Source organism: Borostomias antarcticus, assembly GCF_949987555.1.
Source record: "Borostomias antarcticus genome assembly, chromosome: 25".
Classification (NCBI taxonomy): Eukaryota; Metazoa; Chordata; class Actinopteri; order Stomiiformes; family Stomiidae; genus Borostomias; species Borostomias antarcticus.
Window position 1 is genome coordinate 8,618,291 of NC_140258.1, and position 14,164 is coordinate 8,632,454.

Consider the following 14,164-nt stretch of genomic DNA (forward strand, 5'->3'; position numbering starts at 1 on the left):
GGTGGCACTTTGTGCCCGCCGACTCGCATTCAGTCGGGTCTGCAACTACAGAGGGGGGGGGGGGGATTAATCAAAGGCATAATATCCCCTTATCAAACACAAATATAAAACACAAATACAGTTCTTTAAATGAAAGTGAATGGACATTTCAATTTTAATTGGCATTTTGCTGGTTGACTCACCCGCAGAGCAGCATCCCAGCAGTGCACACAAACACCCCAGCCACAGCAGTGGTAACCTTCAGGAGTAGAACACATTGGAAATGTGAGACACACACACACACACGCACACACACACACACAATACTGAATCCATGCCAACAAATGGGGTAAAGTCCTGATTATAGTTAATGTTAGAGTATTTGTTACGATACTTAGTTTCAGTTTTTGTTCTGTATTGTTTCCGTAACCCACTTAAACAATAGCCAACAGTCTACTGTTACTGTTACCTTAACACGGACCCTTTATCTGGGCTTGGGTCAATGCCCACATAATACTCATATTAGGTCAGTGGAAGTGACTGTTTCTTCTGTTCTTGTTGCTTATCTAACATTAGTGCTGATTTTATTACACTGAAAAACTCTATATGTCCAGCTGAAATTTAACACAAAGCGGAACAGTAATTGGCGGTGTTCATTTGATTTATTTGAACTACAAGTAATCAAGCATGCAAGCCATGTAAAGAGTGAACGTTTTCCCCAATAATTCTTTACTTTATCTGCTGTTTTGCATAAGCCTAAATGCAAAATGAACTTCACACTGAAATGGCAATGGAAAGGACATCTGGCCTACTGTTCTCAGGTCTGTTTAAAGAAGGTTACAACAATGTGCTTGACTGTTTTTTAGACATCCAGATAGGCAGGGCACATACTGATCCAGAAGGTTGGAAATAAATGTTCCAGAAGAATGTCTCAAAGAATAGAGGAAAATTATAACAATAAGCCTTGTTTTCTCACTGGGTTACATGTCAAATGCTAAGCCTCCCTCTAGGCTAGGTTCAGCCATTGTCCGTGTGTGGAGAGCTAGGGTTAAATAACCAAACTCTCTACTGTAAATCCTACTCCCATCAGATTTTACTACCCAGAAACTACAGTAACAGGTAACTGGTAGTGAAGTGTTCTGTCTGTCTGAGAGTGGAACTATTTATTACGATCCCTTGACAAGAACAAACATTTCATCGATACATACAGTACTGTTGGTGATTAGATCCTCACTCTAAAGTGACATGGCCATGAACTACATTAGACAAGAGCAGATAGACACTTTTCTAGTCTTGTGCCAAAGTGCATTCTTAATAATACATCCACTTGCATTTAATAATACCACTATAAAATACCATAAACATACTGACCAAAATTACAGTGAACAAAACCAAATCAAAATCATCTTCATAAAGACATGATGATGACGATGATGATAATGACACAGTGATACATCATGATGAAAGCACCAAGAACATTTTCTGATCTAGACGCTAGTCACAGTCCATAGTCCAATAAAATGTGAGAATGGACATGTGTGTGAATCAAAGAGCCTACCAAATGTAGGCCTACTGTTTTCAGGTCTCAAAGGTTGTTTTTACTCACTGCATCTTTTCCAGTCTTCTTAGAAGTCTAGGGGGGTGTCATTGATGCTGTTGAAGGGGTGAAGGTTCCCCACTGTCTCTGCATCTGTCTCTCTCTCCGTGTGTGGTGGATACAGCTGTCCCAACCCAGGCTGTGCCAGCAGTGTCCCCACCTCAGTCTCTGGCTTCTCCCTAGGGACTCCACACAATGGTGCATCCCAGCGCACTCCACAGCTCGCCGACACCTTAAACCTCAGAGAAGGGGAACACCCATATTTCTCACCATCATGTCTTTCCTCAAACAATAACCTGGGCTGGCGCCCCGAGGCGTCTGCTTGCCCTCCTCACTGTAGGAAAGAAAAGGAAGACAGCTCATCCACGTCTGAGTGGGTTACACGCAGTGTGGGAAGTAACTGATTACAAAGTAACGGATTACTGTAATGAGATTCCAGTTATGTAAGGGATTACGATTGAATTCTCAGTAATCAGATTACAGTTAATGATCTAATAAAAATGTGATTACTTTTGAGTTGCGTGTTCCTGCTCCCTTTCATTTGGTTGATATGTGCATGCTGTCTTTGCAGTCGTGACTGAACTGACTGCTTACAGTATGTCATCAGGGTCGAGATGTGCTCCTATAGGATCAGATTTTCTTGTTTTATGATCAAAAATGCAAAACGGATCCTAGATTAACACTTCTATGATTCGGGTAAGGAATAATCTGGTTTTAGAAAGTAGCTCAAAAGTAAAGTAACTAGTAATCTGATTACTTTTCAGAGAGAAATGAGTAAAGTAGTCTAACTACAATTTAGAGAAAGTAATCAGTAGCTTTACTTGATTACATGTTGTATGATAAATTATTAGGCTCTGTACCCGGACCCTGGACCTGTGCAGTGAGAACCCCCAAAAGACAGACAGAGGTGGGACACATCTGGCACTCGGCCGTTTGAAGTGTAAATAATAATAAGGGGGAGAAACGGTTGCCACAATTGAAAAAGGGAAGGTGCAAACTAATGGGGGTAATGTATGGATGCCTGTGTGTGTTATAAGAAATGGGATGTGGAAACCAGAGGGGTGCGTGGCTGCAGTGTGGTGTCTGTATGAGTATCAGTGACTGGTGTGTTGTATGAGGGTGAATGGTGGCGGAGCGGAGGTGGATCGAACGAACCCCCCCTCACGACAAAGGGTCCAGGGGCAGGGCAACGCAACCCCCCCCAGTCTAGGGGGAACTGGAGCGAAGTCCGGGAGCGGTGAGTCGCAGCGTGGGAGTTGGATAAAAGGAGAGCGGCGTGGAGGCCGGAGGGCGAGGAGACGCGGCGTGGAAGCCGGAGAGGCGTGAGGACACCGGCGGAACCTTTCAGGGTGAAAGGAAGAAAAACATGGGCAAAATTAGTTGACAGCAAAAAAAAAAAAAAACTCATGTAGGCCTAGGCCTAATGAAAATGGCTAACAATAGAAAAACACTCCAAAGCTAGATACAGCTTAGGTCATACCCCTATGAAGGGCTAGGAATGTCTAAGCCCCTAACTTTAATAAATCACAACTTTGACTAAACGAGTCTAACTTGGAAGGAGAGGTCACTAGTTCACTTCCTTCAGGTGTCTTTACCACACCTGTCCCCAACTACAGACCTAGTCTGTTGGGCGGCTTCACTACTCTGCCTCGCCTTGTAGTACTGCTCAGCTGGCTGTGTTCTGGAGGGGCTTGCAGGTTCTTTGGGCGGTGAGCAAGGTAGGTCAGGAGGACTGTTACGGCGCCGCCTCCACACTCATCCCCTCAGAGTGCAGTGGTTGGGAGGGGGTGTAGGTCTACAGGGAGACACTGTAGAGTACAGTGTAGATCTGAATGACCAAATATCTGAATTACCAACACTAGTGACCTATCGCCTCTATCTTAATACTCCCTGCCCTGAATGTCTCTCACCTTCCTTCAGCCCCAGGAGTTTCTACCTCTCGGGCAGCACCCCAGTCATGGATTTGATGGACTGCTTGAGGTCCAGGACCGTGTCTTCCGAGAGTATGCTGATGATATGGTGATACAAGTTACAATAATTCTGTTGCTAATTTGACTCTATACTGTACCTCTCCTGCCAGACTGCAAAGCAGTCCGAGAAAGGCTGTGCTGGAGACCGTCTCCCACCTCCACAGAGCGACGCTGGAGCTCTGTAAAAGTGACCATCAACACCTCCCTGACCAAGGCCTTCTCCCCCAATTACTCAGTTTGGCCAGGCAGCCAGCTCTAGGAAGGGTCCTGGTGGTTCCAAACTTCTTCCATTTAAGAATGATGAAGGCAATTGTGTTCTTCGGGACCATCAATGCTGCAGAAATCTTTTTGTACCCTTTCCCAGATGTCTCGGAGGTCTACGGACAATTTTCTTGACTTCATGGCTTGGTTTTGGCTCTCACATACAGTGTACCTTTCCAAATCATGTCCAATCAATTGCATTTACCACAGGTGGACTCCAATCTAATAACTACTGTAATCTAATCACTGCCAAAGTGCCTCAACAAAGTGACTAAAGGTTCTGAATGCGTATGTACATTGTGATATTTCTGCATGTAGTGTTTTTTAGTTTTTTTTCTTAACCTTTATTCAAATAGGCTTGAGATGAAGACTGATTTTTTTGTGCGTGGCAACGCACCAAAGATAGCAAATGTCCGGTTGTCACTCCCTCCCTCCCTCCCTCCCTCCGTCGGGTTGTTGACCTGCAGTTCTATGTTGCTACCACAAGAGGCAGTGATTTTTGTGTATGGCTGTAAGCCAGCGCACCTACCACAAGAGGCAGTGTTTTTTTGTGCGTGGCTGTAAGCCAGTGCACCTAGACAAGAGGCAGTGTTTTTTTGTGCATGGCTGTAAGCCAGCGCACCTAGAATAGTGTTTGTCCGGTTATCACTCCCTCCCTCAATGTTGACCTGCATTTCTCTGTTGGCACCACAAGAGGCATTAGTCCCAGCACACCAAAATAAAGAAGGACACCAAAATCAACCTGCCGATCTCCACTGCACAAGTAGAGTAGCGGTGAAAGCATAGGACTCCCACCCGGGAGACGGGGGTTCAAGGCGCCAGTGGGGATGACTTTATGGGACTATACCCCAAACGTCCACATGTTCATCCTTTCACTCCAGCCTTTACCCCTTGCCTTATAGGTCAGATCCTGTCCCAACCGCAACCCTTATTCTAACCCCAACCCACACTAGGGACTGGAAGAAGGACACCAAAACCAACCCACAGATCTCTGCTGCACAAATAGAGTAATGGTGAGAGCATAGGACTCCCACCCGTGAGACGGGGGTTCAAGACCCCAGTGGGGATGACTTTATGGGACTATACCCCAAACCTCCACACGTTCATCCTTTCACTCCAATCTTTTTATCCCTTACCTTTGTCCAGAAACAGAAGTTGAACCAATTGCAGCAAAATAGCTAACGTTACAGGAATAATCAGTGTAACTGCTTTAGCCACTGACCGCTACCATTAATGTTATGGAAGCTGCTGCTAGTTGTTGTTAGCTCATGAGCTAACTGGCTATCCGGCTCTTATTGTGCTGGATTAGAATTGGAAGCATTGGAACTGATATGTCCAGGCGACAAGACCTATCTTAATTTATCAGACATTATTTCATGTCATTTCAATTCACAACTATTTCAGTGGCGTGACTAGCTTCCGTTCGACCAGTCCTGAACAGAAACAAGCCAGCCACGCACATAAGCCAGGCTGGACCTGGCCTGGTTCCAACATGAGATTCAGAGAAGGTCGCTCCAGGTCTAAAACACAGAAAAGGTTTATACATTCAGAGGTCTACAAAATTGTACAATGGCAATATGGATGGATATGATTCTGTGGATTGTGTATACAGCAAAACTTTATTATTATTATTTTTACACATACCTATTTATTGAAACCATACAGACTTGCAGCAAACAGGTCAGACTATTAATAAGGCAGTTGAGTATTACATGTAGGTAGGCTTGGTCACTTAATGGCTATTTAATTTCAAGATGAAAACACAAACATTCACTGCCAGGACCAAACTTACCCCCCACCATACTTCAATTTTCTCTCCCCTCAATTCCCATCGGTGTCGCCAACTTACCCAAAAACAATAATAATGCACATGCTTCGTTTGCCACTGTTGATAGGCTAACAAACTCTCCTGTGTCAGTAGCCTCTGAACTTCTATCCACCGGAGCCTGCAATGAATTTGCCTCATTCTTCACTGACAAAATTCAGAAAATTACAGGCTACAGGCTACAGGCGAAAATGTCTCTAACTGCATGGCCTCTGATTTACTACAAATTGTAAACACATCTCTTCTTGAGATGTGTTTACAATTTGGGGTTTGTGTTCCGACAAACCCTGAAAACTGCAGTCGTCAAGCCACTCTTAAAAAAGAATAATCTAGACACCTCACAAATGAACAATTATAGGCTCACCTCCCGTTTTTTAGTAAAATCATTGAAAAAGCAGTTTTTCAACAGCTGAACAACTTCCTGGCACTAAATAATTGTTCTGATGTCTTCCGGTCAGGATTTCGACCACACCACAGCACCGAGACTGCTCTTGTTAAGGTCTTCAATGACATCCACATAAACATGACAGACAATGGCATAATTTCAGTCTTAGTATTACTGGATCTCAGCGCTGCATTTGACACGATTGACCACAACATATTACTAGGCCGACTGGAAAACTGGCTAGGAATTTCTGGCACAGTGCTAGGTTGAATCCAACTTGAAAGACAGAGACTACTTTGTGTCTACAGGCAATTACAAATCTGGGAGGACAAACATGACCTGTGGAGTTCCCCAAGGCTCCATTCTTGGGCCTCTTCTGTTCAACATTTACATGCTCCCACTAGCTCAAATTATGGAAAACAACAAAATATGTTACCATAGTTACGCAGACGACACACATTTATATCACCATGTCACCAGGGGACTATAATCCCATACAAGCGCTGAGTAAGTACATTGATCAAATCAACGATTGGATGTGCCAGAACTTTCTTCAACTGTTGCTGAAATGTGCTATACAAATAAACTTGCCTTGCCTTGCCTTACACCGGAAGTAGGCTACAATATATCACATTACATTACATTGCATTACATTACATTACAGTCATTTTATAAAAGCAGACACTTTTATCCAAAGCAATGTACAATAATTGCATTTAATGTACTAAGTTATTACTAACAGCGTAGTTATTACTAAGAGCGTAATCTAGTGCTAAAGCCAAAGTGAAGAGCAACAAAATACAAATACAGTAGCCCTACAATAGGTGCTTAAGAAACATTGCCTACCTACAAGCCTACTACCACACTACTCTCATGTAAAGCACTTTGAATTGCCTTGTTGCTGAAATGTGCCCGGAGAGGGGTACACTGTCCTTGACCAGCTCTGACCTGAGGGGGCGGAGTCTCACCACCATGCCACTATCTATGCCAAGCCCCCACAACTCAGCCCCTGATTGGGCTAGAGACACATGGTCTTCACCGGTGTTGGCGGGTAGGTGGTCCAGAGAGGGGTACACTGTCCTTGACCAGCTCTGACCTGAGGGGGTGGAGTCTCACCACCATGCCACTGTCCACGCCACAGACCCCACAACTCAGCCCCTGAGTGGGCTAGAGACGCACGGTCTTTGCCGGTGGGTGCATGGAGATTGCCTGGTCCATAGTAGTTCTAGCAGTAGCTGTTACATACAGCTGCAGCAGCTAGCCCACCTCACATTTTCTCCGGGAAATGTACTTTCTAGTTTATATTAATATTTTAATGTAAAATTCGTCTTATTTTTCAATAGCTTCAAGGTTACGTGACCCGGCCACTCCAAAACAACACTGAATATTATTCTACAATGGACAAATAGGAAACTGTTCTGTTCATTAGATGTAAGTGAATCGATTGGTCAGCAGGAAATGCTTCATAATTTTTGATCCGTAATCTCGGGAGCAGGTTAGCTCGGCAGAATAATTTGGGCTACCATGGTGATACAGCACTGTAAAAAGTGAACTGGCCATTGTGACACTGCAGCCCAGGGTTAAACCTGAAGTTATCGCACGTAGCCTACCCCGTAATCCTGCTATGTAGTCGTTCAGCCATCAATGTTTTGCACAGTGGTGTGGTAGTAGGCTTGTTTGTTAAGCACCTATTGTAGGGCTACTGTATTTGTATTTTGCTGCTCTTGCACTTTGGCTTTAGCACTAGATTACGCTCTTAGTAATAACTATGCTGTTAGTAATAACTTTGTACATTAAATGCAATTATTGTAAATTGCTTTGGATAAAAGTGTCTGCTAAATGACTAATGTAATGTAATGTAATATATTGTAGCCACTCGGGGGCTGAGTTGTGGGGCCGTGGCGTGGATGGTGGCGAGACTCCGCCCCCTCAGGTCAGAGGTTGTGGGGGGCAGGTCAGTGATTGCCAGGCCATCCCCATGCACCCCTCATTGGAGACCATGTGTCTATATCCCACCCGGGGCGGAGCAGTAGCTGTGGAGGTGTTGTATGGAACTTGAGGTTAGAAGCAGTAGCAGTGAGAAGCAGTAGGTGTTTGTTATAAGTACTGCTAGTACTACACTCAAAAATAGATTAGACCACTCATCATAACTCATAGTTTTATTGAGTTCAATAGGTGAAGAAAGAAAGAAAGAAAGAAAGGAAGGAAGGAAGGAAGGATGGATGGATGGATGGATGGATGGATGGATGGATGAAAGAAAGAAAGAAAGAAAGAAAGAAAGAAAGAAAGAAAGAAAGAAAGAAAGAAAGAAAGAAAGAAAGAAAGAAAGAAAGAAAGAAAGAAGGAAGGAAGGAAGGACAGAAGGAAGGATTGAAGGAAGGAAGGAATGAAGGATGGAAGGAAGGATGGATGGAAGGAAGGAAGGATGGAAGGAAGGAAAGAAGGAAGGATGGAAGGACGGAAGGAAGGAAAGAAGGAAGGATGGATGGAAGGAAGAACAGAAGGATGGAAGGAAGAACAGAAGGAAGGACGGAAGGAAGGACGGAAGGATGGAAGGATGGAAGGATGGAAGGAAGGAAGGAAGGAAGGATGGAAGGATGGAAGGATGGATGGAAGGAAGGAAGGATGGAAGGAAGGATGGAAGGAAGGAAGGACGGAAGGAAGGAAGGAAGGACGGAAGGAAGGAAGGATGGAAGAAAGGAAGGCTGGAAAGAAGGAAGGCTGGAAGGATGGAAGGAAGGATGGAAGGAAGGAAAGAAGGAAGGATGGAAGGAAAGAAGGACGATAGGAAGGATGTAAGGAAGGAAGGAAAGAAAGAAAGAAAGAAGGAAGGAAGGACGGAGGGAAGGAAGGAAGGAAGGATGGAAGGAAATAAAGAAAGAAAGAAAGAAAGAAAGAAGGAAGGAAGGAAGGAAGGAAGGAAGGAAGGAAGGAAAGGAAGGATGGAAGGAAGGAAGGAAGGAAGGAAAAAAAGAAAGGAAGGAAGGAAGGAAGGAAAGAAGGATGGAAGGAAGGAAGGAAAGGAAAGGAAAGGAAAGGAAAGGAAAGGAAAGGAAAGGAAAGGAAAGGAAAGGAAGGAAGGAAGAAAGAAAGAAAGGAAGGAAGGAAGGAAAGAAGGAAGGAAAGATGGATGGAAGGAAGGAAGGAATATGAATGCTACCAGAGTAGTCATAAAAGGGTGCCTGTACAGAGAGCCTGCACGTGTCCCCAAATTCAAATCCCAACTGACACTGTGAGCATCCTCTCATTCACTTCAATGGAAAGGCATGTTGGCTTCAGACAGCTCTCTCTCAAAAAGTAAAAAGGTCACAGCCTAGATATTGACACCGTAGGAATCCTGAGAAAATGCTGAACATTTTAGGCTATGATAAGTCCGTGTAGCTTAAAAACTGTAGGCATGGCGACGAGTTAGAAAAAGGGTAAAAATGCAAAATTAGCAGCTCAAAAGGTAGAGTGTGGGCCCATACGTTTCAATGGAGAGCGCAGTTGCCGAACAAATCGTCATACAGAGAAAACTATAAGTCACACGGCTTAGATACTTACATTGTACGAATCAGCACAGTTATGGGAACGTTTCAATATATAATATGTGTATTAGCTGTTAAAACTCACTTATAGCTCTCTCTCTCTCTGGCTCTACAGTACCGCAGACCCCGATCTCCAATGAATCACCACACATGCTCTCCATCTATTTAAGCAGCATAATACTGATTGTGAACCAGGAACAGAGATGGAAAAATAGGACGTTCTGGGTCAATCCCCAACAAAATATTTGTACTTTTAAATAAAGCATTTAATTAGAAACTTTAATTTATGGGGACCTTTGAAAACAGAATGCATTGATAAGTGGGCTTGTAAGAGGGTCAGAAGATGGAGGATACTGGAGATGGAAAATTATAAAGACTCGGGTGCACAGACAGAGAGACGGTCTATAATATAAACTAGAAGGTACTCGGAGAGTATCACCAGAGGGGGTCGAGAGAGTGACGCGACCGGAGTAAAACTAGGAGCCAACGTCTGTCCTACCCCCAGCTCCTCGTGATCCCCCAAGTTCACAAGCAAACACGCAGGCAGGAGTAGAAAATACAAGTATTTATTTCACCAATGTCATTTAAAAAGTCATAGTGGGGTAGTAACATAGGTTCAATGTGGGTTTTATAATATCATTTAATAATTATTATATAAATATAGTCTGTAATAGTGTGTAAGTAAACTCCAGGCCTGTCCTAGATAATGTGAGGTGCTACCGAGAGGGACAAACACAGATGTTGAAGTCAGAGAGGGGGGGTCTTGTGATTTCACTCCTTTCTACTGCTGACCAGGAGTCACAACAATGCCTTTGTTTAAGGACTGTCACAGGACTGTCAGTATATCATAAAATCATCTTTGTATCAAGTTCTTGTGTGTCATGGTCAAGTATTTAAGGGAGCATGCGAACTGATTCATTTGTGCATTCTCTACTGAGCGACTTGTCTGCTTGTTTCTCTGTATGGATTCACCCCATTGTATACGATCGAATTAAATCTTCAAGTTCTATCCTGAGGACGGTGTGGTTTATTCTTGGTATCCTACAAACTTACGTTTTCCTAAACAATTTGGCGACCACAGAAGGGATGCGACTCGACAGGGAGACTTCTGCAGTGCTTGGACTCCGTTGGCCTGATCAACCCGACTGTTCTACAAGTCGCCAGAAGCCCCGCCTGGGGGCTGTGTGACTGGAACGGACTCAGACCCAGGACCCAGGGGCTTCTTATCATCCACCTTCAGGTTCTCCTCTGTCCCTGTTCCATTCACATCACCCCTGTCTGGACAGAAACAACAACCAACCAACCAACGTGTGTGTGTGTGTGTGTGTGTGTGTGTGTGTATGTGTGTGTGTTTGTGTGTGTGTGTGTGTGTGTGTGTGTGTGTGTGTGTGTGTGTGTGCTCCTGCGGAGCATCACCTAAAATGCAAGATTGGGACTTGTCCACGTCGGTGGTTCCATTGCACACACACCGGTAGCCTCCGTAGGTGTTGACACAGAGAGCAGGAGGGACACACAGCGCCTCCTTGGCTTTACACTCATCCAGGTCTGTGAGGGAGGGAGGAGATGAGAGAGAGAGAGAGAGAGAGAGAGAGAAAGAAAGGGAGGGAGAGAGAGAAGGAGGGAGAGAGAGAGAGGGAGGAGGGAGAGAGAGAGTGTGAGAGATAGAGGGAGGGAGAGAGAGAGTGGGAGAGAGAGAGAGAGGGAATGGAGAACTGTCACCTTCTAATTCTAGAACAATCCCGATTCCTACCATTTTCATCAGCCCATAGGACATGTTCAAAACATATTACTGACACTGAAGCCTAAGTATGCTCAAGCCAAGTATGTTCACCATCCCCACCAGCCTCGTTGATATAGTTACGATAGAGTACTTCACTATTGGGTAAAAACATCCCAATGTCTGGCCATCTTGGGTGCTGATGAGGTTGTGTGTTTGTGTCTGTGGTTGTGTACCTCCTACGTCTACTGCTTTGATCTCGTAGTAGCTGCTAACGCGGTTCAGATAATCCTTGATATACCAGTCGGGCGTGTCGCTAGACACGTTGATCCTGTACTCATTCCGACTCTTCTTCAGACCGACGTTGTAGAACTTGTTTTGGAAGCCCATGGCCAGGACCTCCTCCAGCTGTAGGACAGGACGGATAATGATGAACATTAGCAGCGGAACTCACTCAGCCATGTAACTTCATTCACAGACTAATTCATTCATTATGGACAGATAATTGTATAATGATTGTTTTCTTCTATCAATGTAATGTTATCTTCGGTTCCAGTATGTTTCTGCGTCTGTCTGTCTGTCTGTCTGTCTGTCTGTCTGTCTCTGTCTCTGTCTCTGTCTCTCTCACCTGTTTGAGCCCCTCTCCTGCAGACCTCTGGTTCTTCCAGGCCATGGTCACATTGAAGAGGTTAGATCCTGTCAACAGCAAAACTCTTATTATTGTCATGCTCTCAATGGTTGAGGAAAAAGGAGAAAACGCACACCGTAGTCTTGGGGAGGTGCCGGTAGCGGGTGAAATAAGAAAAGAAACTGCTAACTCAAGCTCTTGATGCTGGGTGATTTATTTAGACGTTTCAGCCTAGCGGCCTTTGTCAAAGTCATGCTCTCAATGCAGCACCACCGCCAAGTCATGCATCCAAGTACCATGCTGAGGCCTTACCTGGTGGATTGGCAGAGTCACCTGCAAAGACACAAATGAAATGTCAACAGATCATAAAGTAAATTACCAATAATACAAATGTTTGATATCATAAAGTATTCAAAGATGAAGATATCCCTCCCTTGCAGGCAGCGTTCATGTGTGCTACGTGAGCAACACATACTAACGGCCTAGCCTACAGCGTCCATGGTGGCACCTACCACATCCGCCCGATGCCTTGGTGCTCTGGTAGCGACAGGAGCACCGGACCGACCCCGGCAGGTTCACGCACTCAAACTTGGCGTTGGGGCACGCCGCCGGGTCCCGGCACTCGTCGATATCTGTGGTTGAGAAGAGAACCATCACTGCACATTTTCTCTACAAGGTCTTTGTTTATAAATACTCTGCCTTGCATGTTAAGGATAGTGTGCGATTATTGCTTTATGTCTAAAGGTTTTATACCTGTGCAGTTGCGTCCATTCCCGGCGTAGCCTGGCTTACAGCGGCAGGTGTAGTTGTATCCTGAGCTGATGCAGTCGGCCATCTTGTGACAGGGGAAGGGGAAGGGAGGGAGGCAGAAGTCTGGGAGGCAGAAGAACAAACGACACGAACGAGGAACATCAGCACCACTGAATACATGACTTCAGTTTCCGCCTAACTTGATACGGGAGAAACGCGTAATGTATCATTCCAGAACCCCATTTTGGTGAGCTGTTATACTAAAGCACCGGCCCACGCTGCACTGACCATTCTCAAAGCACTTGTATCCTCGCTTGTCCTTGTAGACGGAGGGCGGGGGACACTCTCCGCAGGTGAACTGGTCCGGCTCGGGCTGGGACTGGCACGCCACCCCTGGGAAGCACGGCCTCCCCCGGCAGATGTCGGTCGTGTTCCCGCAGAACTTCCCACTGAAGCCCTTGGGGCACAGGCACCCTGCGACCTGGGAGAGCGTGGCGTGAGTGAGGGGTGGCTCTCTAAAGACAGCACTGAAGTAGACTAGTAGTAGACTGGAGCTGATACAGATATGTCACTTTGGAAAAAGATTTAAGCTCGTGGACATACAAGGCTTCCTCCGAATTGCTAGTATTGTACTGTTTTGCAGAGGCTTCGCTAGGAATTTTAGGCCCCATACTCCACTTGAAATATACATTGAGCAGTGGAGGCTGGCTTTCTGAGCCCCATCCAAGTAGAGTGAATCACCCCCCCCAACCCCCACAACGCCAGGGTCACAGTGCGTTTACCTGGAACTTTCCCAGCAGGTGGTTCTCTGCGATGGTCTGGTACTGACAGGTGCCCCCGTTGAGGCAGTTACACACCTGCAGGATGGGGGAGAAGAGCGAGCTGAAGAGGTGGTCGCTGACCTTGATGGTCAGCACCACAGGCTGGATGTTGAGGGGTGTCCAGGTCAGGTAGCCGTCGGCTGCGGGGGACACACAGACGGAGATCAGATTTATCAACAAGGTTCTAGGCAAGCGTTTGTAGAAAGATAAAGAGAGCACAATGTTTCGGTAAGAGGATGTGTGTTTGTATTCATGCGGGGAGAGAGGGAGAGTGTGTGTGTGTCTGTGTGTGTGTGTGTGTGTGTGTTTGTGTGTGTGTATGTCTCACCATTCCCAATGGAGGCTTGTGGAGGTCTAGGGAATTTCAGTGAGAAGGACACAGGGTCTTTGTTGGGGTCTTGAGCGACGATCCGCACATTCACGGTAGAGTTGACCTTACAACGGATTACTGTTGGCTCTGTCACAATGGGTGGCATGTTCCCTGTATCAGACAACACAGGAGATACATTATGAAGAGGACCTGATATGTTGTAAAACAGCTTCTCAAATGTGCATATCTTCGTGATATAATATAATATGACATTCTCAATGTTCAAATTTCATTTCCCCCTATTCTCCATCATCTTTAATTTTGAGGAAGGTAGACAAGAGTCCTGTATCAGTGTCTGTGAGCAGTTCCTGCTCCGCACGGCTTCTGGTTACGA